A 7,110-nucleotide genomic window follows, 5' to 3' on the forward strand; every position below is an offset into this window, starting at 1 on the left:
ATACTGATTGACCTGGAGGGATGTCTGTGATGTGTAGACACAAGAGGAAAGCAATTTGCAGGCTAATTTATACAGCATGGTCCCATTTGTTAAAAATCCACAGGAGGAGTGTCTCTTTATCGTGCATATATGTTTGTGTGAGAATGGAGACTTGTAGAGCTGTCACTTTTGTGATCTTAACATTTATAAAGAAAGTATTTTTTTAAAGGAGAGAATTTTTCGAACATCGCCCATATTCCCAGGCCCCCATTCCATTGGAATGGGTGGGAACGAAGCCTAAACATTTCCATTTTGACAAGAAGCCCAGGGTCAGGGGCACCTGGGTGGCTCAGTCTTTAAGCATCTGCCTTCAGCTAAGGTCGTGATCCCGGGGTCCTGGGACCGAGCCCCGCATCGGGCTCCCTGCTCAGTGGGGAGCCTGCTTCTCCCTCTCCCACACCCCTGCTTGTGTTCCCTCTCTTGCTGTGTCTCTCTCTGTCAAATAAATAAATAAAATCTTTAAAAAAAAGAAGCAGCAGCAGCAGCAGCAGCCCAGGGTCTACAACCCCTGTCAGGAAGCGCAGGACCAGGCCCCCAGGAGCTCAGAGCTGCCGAAGGAAAGGACAGTTTGGAAGAAACAAAAGGGAGGCAGGAGAGCTGGTGGGCAGAGAGCAGAAGGGGGGAAAAGGAGGGCTTCAGTGGGTGAAAACGGGGGCCCCCTTCCCCTGAGCCAAGAAGGAAGAAGGGGAGTACCCAAGAGGAACATGCGGAAAGATTCAGAGACTTCTCCAAGGGCAGGGAAGGAAACACAGGGAATTCAGTTAAGTGTGAGGAAGGTGGAGAAGGGACGAGAAGAAGGGACAGAGGCCACAGAGGGGCTGGCTGTGCTCAGAGGACAGGTTTCGTGCTCGGGTTGAACGGCAGGTCGTGATTCTCACCCCAGCACCAGCAGGACCAGATTAAACACGCCGTGCCTCCTCCCCACCCCCCCCAAAAAGGCAGAGTCTGGGCGGGTTATTCCTTCATCTGTGCAGGGAGAGACTGATAGTGATTGTGATTTATGCCGGTATCATAAGCACGAAATTGGATCAGATTCCAATTGGGAACCCCAGGAAATGACGCCCACCATTTATTAAGCACCCAGGCTGAACAAATAACACTGCTACTCTTTCCACACCCCCTTCAGGTAGATATACCCATTTCCAGATGAAAAAAATGGGGTTTAGAGAATTGAAGAGACTGCCCAAGATACCACGTTTGTTTGGGTAGAGGCAGCTCCAGGACAGACACGCATGTCTCTCCCTCATTAATGCTTGAGTCCTCTCAACTCCCTCTCCAAAGGCAGGGGGCGGGAGGCTGGGGGGGGGGATGTTGATGAACTTGCCCAGAGCCCCAGGATGAGGGAGAAGGAGACCAGTGGGTACCGCAGCCTTTTGTCTTCCAGAGCAATGAAGAGACTGGCCTCAGCAGCCCCCTAGGCTGAGCCCATGGGACTATGAATCTCTCTGGCCCCTCCTTCTTCAGCCAGCAAACAGCAGCTTTGTTGATGACTCAGCCACCCCACTGGTACACGTCACTGTCCTGCAAATAATGTAGCACAGAGCAAGGGTCAGGGCGGCAACCCAGGATACCCACCCACCCTGCCCCTCCCCTCCCCACAAAGCCCTAGGGCCCAGTTGGGAACTTCATGGAGAGGAAAAGTGGGTCAACCCTCTCCACTCTTCCCTCCTCCCCTCATCTTGCTGGGACAGCCGGGTCCCTTGTCCCTGTCTGTCCTCAGTCTGTGCTTAGAGCACGCAGGGTGATCCTGACCCCAGCCTTACAGACACAGACCTGTGTGCCCAGAGGGCAGTGCAAGGGGTGCTGGCTAGTGGGGGCTCACCCAGGAGGACAGGGTGAGGACCCAAATCTCTTATTAAGGGAAGATGTGGGATGGGAAGAATATACCAGAAGCACGTTTGTCTCTTATCCAGTGAGTATTCATTAAGTGACTGCTGTATGCCGGGGATTCCCAGGTGCTGGGGATTCTGAATTAATTGAGAAGGTTCATTGCAGAATCCCTGGTGTTTCGTTCACCCTTGCCTCTCCACGGTGCAGGTATCTGACACACATGGGCTCTCGATAAGTATCCGTTAAATGAAGGAGTGACAGGCTTGGTTCTGGTCTTTCTGAAGCTTTATGAAGTCTATGGAAGATGCAGACATCAAACAAATAATTACACAACTAATTCACTCCAATTGTGATAAGGATTATGAAGTTCAGGATGAACTTGAAATTGTTTTTAAAAGCTTTAAAGATTTTCCTTTTGAGAGAAATTTTCAGACTCTTCCCAGTTTTGGTATAAGAAAAACAGTGTAAAAATTAGCATCTTAGTGAGCTGTAGATAGACAATTTACCATGCTATATATAGCCTTATTTAATAGAAGAATAAATTCCTGTTGGCAGCAAAAAGAGAACACAGCAAAACAAAACAAAATGGTGCGCGCGTGCATGTGTGTGTGCGTGTGTGCGTGTGTGCGTGTTCGAGTATCCAAGTTTCTATGTCTGCACAAAGTAGGGGGTCAGGGGCCTCTTCAAAAGCAGCCCATGAGGGTTTTGGATCAGGTCTTTATCATCTATGATTCCGCCCCCCCCTCCAGTCATGGAACACTCGACAAGTCTCTCGGTTAAGATGCCCTTTCTCCCTTGTCCTGTCTCCCCCGTCCTGCGTCCCTCTGTGGTGGTCAGAGGCCACCTCCTACGGGCCCCGCTGACTGCAGGCTCGATACCACTCCCTGCTGAGGTAGTTCCTCCAAACAGGGTGGGCTCAGCCGCCTTCCTCTTGCCCCATGAGCCCTCGGTAAAGAGCAGGCTGTCTTCCACAGCCCCACTGCCCCAGCAGCTTCTCTAAGTTCCTGACCACTTAAAAAAATAAACAGCAGATAGGGTGGCCCTCTGTGGAAGGCAACACACTTTGGAGCAAGAAGATCTAAGTCTCAGATTGGCTGTTTTGCAGAATCATAATCTTGACCAAGTGACTTAACCTGCCTGAGCCTGTTTCCTCATTGGCAAACTGGGGCTGAGAATATCGTCTACCTGACCTGGGTGTTGAGAGGGAAGAACAGCCGAGGGCACACGTTTGAATCCCAGCCCTACGGGGAGGGTGGGGGGTGAGGCCTGGGAGACAGCAACAACACACCCAGGAGCCGGCCTGCCTCACCCACTGCCCGGGCCAACGACGGAGCATTTAGCGGTGTCCAGCCCTGAGTCCTGGAAGAAAGTCAGATACAGGCTGAGACCACCTCTTCAGCAAGGTCCTTCTTTCCTTGGAAATCCCACCCTCATGATTTAAGCACGTCCCAAAGGCCCCATCTCCAACACCTTTGCCTTTTAGGGGGTTAGGATTCCAACATATGAATTTGAAAGTGACACAAACATTCAGACCACAGCAATGTGACTGGATTAAAACAAGTAAGACAATGGGAGCAAATAAGCAATGAGAGGTCGGCCCCCAGGGTGCAGAACCCAGGTCTGCGACCCTCCTTGAGTGTGGCTGCTTGTGGGGGTTGCTGGGGGCCATGTCAGCATTTTTGTCCAGTTAGAGCTTAGTTACCCCTCAGGGGGTCTTTTAAACCCTTGAATGAAAGCAACTGGTTTTTTTTCTACCTGGGATTCTAGAACACTGAGCCCACAGGACACACCTATTTTTAAATTGCCACACAAAACCACATGGAGTGTTTTTAACTGAAGAGTAACTCAGACCGTCCCTTCCCTCAGATGGTGGAAACGCCTTGCATAAGGGTCACTCGGTACCGTTCGTGGGGGCCAACAGCATGAGTCATCGACCTCTAAGGTCATTTTGGTTCCAACTCACAGTAAACAGAGGACTGATTCGCAGGTACAGGTACGAAATGAAGGGGAAAAGAAACAACAAAAGCTGAAAGCACCTAGCAAGCAGCTACATCCTCTAGTTGTTTCTGGAACGTGTCCACGTGGCCCTCGCAGAGCCTCTGGCCGCTGGCCAGGCCGAGCGCAGTAACGGCCGAAGGCCTTTGCACTGTGTGATGTAATCATTACAGCTCGGCAGTTTGCTAGAGGAACGACCGACCATCTAGCTGCGAGTAGATAAATGGAGGGTACCCACGTGATGCCCCTCCTGTGAACCCCAGACATCGAGCTCTGGAGCTAAAACTGGCTTTTCCATCTGCTCATCTCTCCCGCCATGTGATAATCCTCTCTGTGCTTATTCCTTGAACACAACTCAAAACAGAAGTTAGAACAGTACCCAGATCGGCCTCCCTGCATTCAACTCTGTAATTGTTCAAGCTGGTTCTGTAACTGAAGGCTCTGAGCTGCCCAGAAGCTCCCAGGAGGCCAGAAGAGTCTGTCCAGACCTCTTGTGAAAGATTAACTGGCTGGAGTCATGGCCCCAGCCCTGCCTGGTTGTCGCTGCCGCCTCCACTCCGGGTGAAGGCACTATCAGGGGCAGGCCCAGAGCCCACTGAAGGACAACAACAAAAGCCACCAGCCCCAGAGGCGGGAGGCCAGTGTCCTGACTCCAGCTCTCCCCCTAAAGCAATGGGATTGGCCCTGACCCCACAGTACATGAGAAAGGGTGCAGGAGAAGGTGTCTATGAGGGATCCGGGTTGGGGTCTGGCCTGCTGCTGAGCCCCTAGACCCTTACTGCCCTACAGGAGGAAAACCGTGGACCTCAGTTTCCTCTGGCTGAGGGAGCACCTCTAGCATTCATCATCAGGGCTGCCCTGTGAGGGTCTTGGAAAGCCCAGCAGAAAGGCATTTTGAGGAGAAATCACAAGCTGCAGAGACTCAACGAATGAGCCACAGCAAACTCCCTATGGGACAACTGAGTAAAAAAAGAGAGTTTGGCCTTAGTCTGGGGAGCAGCATAGAAAGTGGTTTTATGTTCGGTGAGAAGTTTTGTTGTTTGCTTATTTTTAACAAGAGGCTTTATGGGAATTCCTACATTTTAACATAAATCTTTGACACCGTGAGTAAGACATTCCAAAATGACACAGAACTCAGAAATGCAAACCTGCATCTCTTACCCAGAAGGCTCATGTAGCATCAGGTGTTCATAGGCTCCAAATCCATTTTAATTCAGGAAAGCAAATGAAAACACAACACCAAGAAATTTAGAGAGCAATTTCTGGAGGGTTAAGTTAGAGGGTGTTTGTATTAATCTTTATCACTTTTTCCTTTCCCTTGTCGACACTGTTTACACAGTACATTAAATAAACACGGGCCTAGAAACATTGGGTCATCATTTTTGTCCCAAGCAGGTGGAAGCTTCTCACCACTGCTGTGTGGTCCTGAAACACACACATTCCAGTTAAAAACAAATTAAAGCAGGGGCACCTGGGTGGCTCAGTCGTTAAGTGTCTGCCTTTGGCTCAGGTCAGGATCCCGGGGTCCTGGGATCGAGCCCCGCATCGGGATCCCTGCTAGGCGGGAAGCCTGCTTCTCCCTCTCCCACTCCCCCTGCTTGTGTTCCTGCTCTCACTATCTCTCTGTCAAATTAATTAATTAATTAAAAAAAAACAAATTAAAGCAAAAACAGGCCCCTCCACCATATGTCTCCGTTGGTCCAGTCACCCCATCTGACATGGCTGAGTGACAGATGTTAGCGTCTGGACCTGCTGGTTCCGGGTAACTGGAACAGAACTACCCAAACAGGATCCTTCTTGCTCTATAAACATACAGAAACCTGAGGCATGAATACCAGCCTTATTCTAGAGTATTCTTACCCTTTGCTTGCACAGCCTTGATCTGTACTCTGGTTCATTAAAATGCTTGAGTCACCCTCTTTATCAGGGAACTTTGAGCTGCAGAACACTCTTAGAAGCTGTGGGGAGATACAGAAGACTGCATTCCTGCCCCGAGTAGTAGTCTTCCTTCTAAGGAGAAGAAGGCAAAATGCACATAAAAAGATAATATGTAGTGACATACATAAAAAAATGCAAACTCACTAGGATGAATGATATGCCCAGTCCTGGGGGTTATGGGATCAACGAACATCATAGACTAGGTGACTCAGAGAAAATGTTGTAGCCTAGTGAATTCCATCACAGATCTTAAAATCATGGACTGGCAGATTCCGGACATTCTGGTCGGTAAAAGTATATTCTCCAGTGTGACTACCAGGTGTAGACGCCTAATGTGGGACACTGTAAGCAGGCTTCCTTGGAGCAGAGTGTGGGAACGAGAAATAAGTAAGGATGAGCCTCGTGGAGGGTCTTACCACGTAGACCCTCAGCGTCCATTCGCACATCCATCCGCTGCGCAAGCTGTCCGGTTCCCTGCGACAGCAGAGCGGTGACACCACCAGAGCAGGGTCTGAAGAAGATAATTTCGAGACAATGTGAAGGAATGTTACAGAATAAGAGAGGCTGGAAGGGAAAACACATAAAATAACAAGACTTAGGAGAGTTTTATTTAGTGAAAAATAAAATAAATGACACAAAAATTGTAGAATTTTGGCCACATTACTTTTCGATCTTTAAATCCAGCCTAAAAAGTCCGAAGTAAGCACGTAGCACGCTGCAATAAAAACAGACGGTGAGATGGGTATTCATTAATATTAGCTGATTAAAGCCAATATTTTTCCATCAAATTCAATAAAATGTGTACACCCACAACTGGGATACCATAGAGTTCAAATCAAGTAACAATCCCCCCAAATGGTCAGAGATCCTGCAAGCCGCACAGCCACCTACCAATTCCTCTTTCTGGTTCCCATAACGGGGTAAAGACCAAAGTAAACAAAGACGACAGCTACTGGCTGATGGAGGAGTCAGCTCTCGTGTTTGGAGCCTGGCTTTGAGCAACCGGAGTAACCCTGTGGTCCGCATTTCAGGGCACTGCGTTAAATGCGCCAGACTACCCTCCCCAAGGCTCTCAGGAGCTGGCTTCCTACAGCCTTCCTTTGCTGGGCTACGCTACCTTCTGGGTTGCCCGCTGTTCCCCATGTGCACAAACACCCCCAGGCCAAGCCCACAGCACCAGCTCCTGCCTGAGCTATGCCTAGGTCTGTCCGCATGGTGAGGTGGTCTCTGGTCGGCCTCTGTAAAGGTGTTTCTTCAAACACTCAAGAGCCTCTTGGTCAAGGCGCCAGCTGTGGCTGGGCTGTCATG

General features: G+C 49.7%; 1 long non-coding RNA gene across 1 annotated transcript; it reads right to left on the bottom strand.

The window, feature by feature from the left end:
• Nucleotides 1-1,331: 1,331 nt before the first annotated feature.
• Nucleotides 1,332-5,858, bottom strand: LOC141370333 (uncharacterized). Its single transcript, XR_012374262.1, has 3 exons — nt 5,725-5,858; nt 1,927-2,164; nt 1,332-1,560 (listed from the first exon to the last, which is right to left on the bottom strand). It is a non-coding gene; the product is annotated as an uncharacterized lncRNA (long non-coding RNA).
• Nucleotides 5,859-7,110: the final 1,252 nt, after the last annotated feature.

The sequence above is a fragment of the Callorhinus ursinus genome, unplaced genomic scaffold, assembly GCF_003265705.2.
Source record: "Callorhinus ursinus isolate GAN/ISIS: 27379988/994484 unplaced genomic scaffold, GSC_fseal_2.0 scaffold32, whole genome shotgun sequence".
NCBI lineage: Eukaryota > Metazoa > Chordata > Mammalia > Carnivora > Otariidae > Callorhinus > Callorhinus ursinus.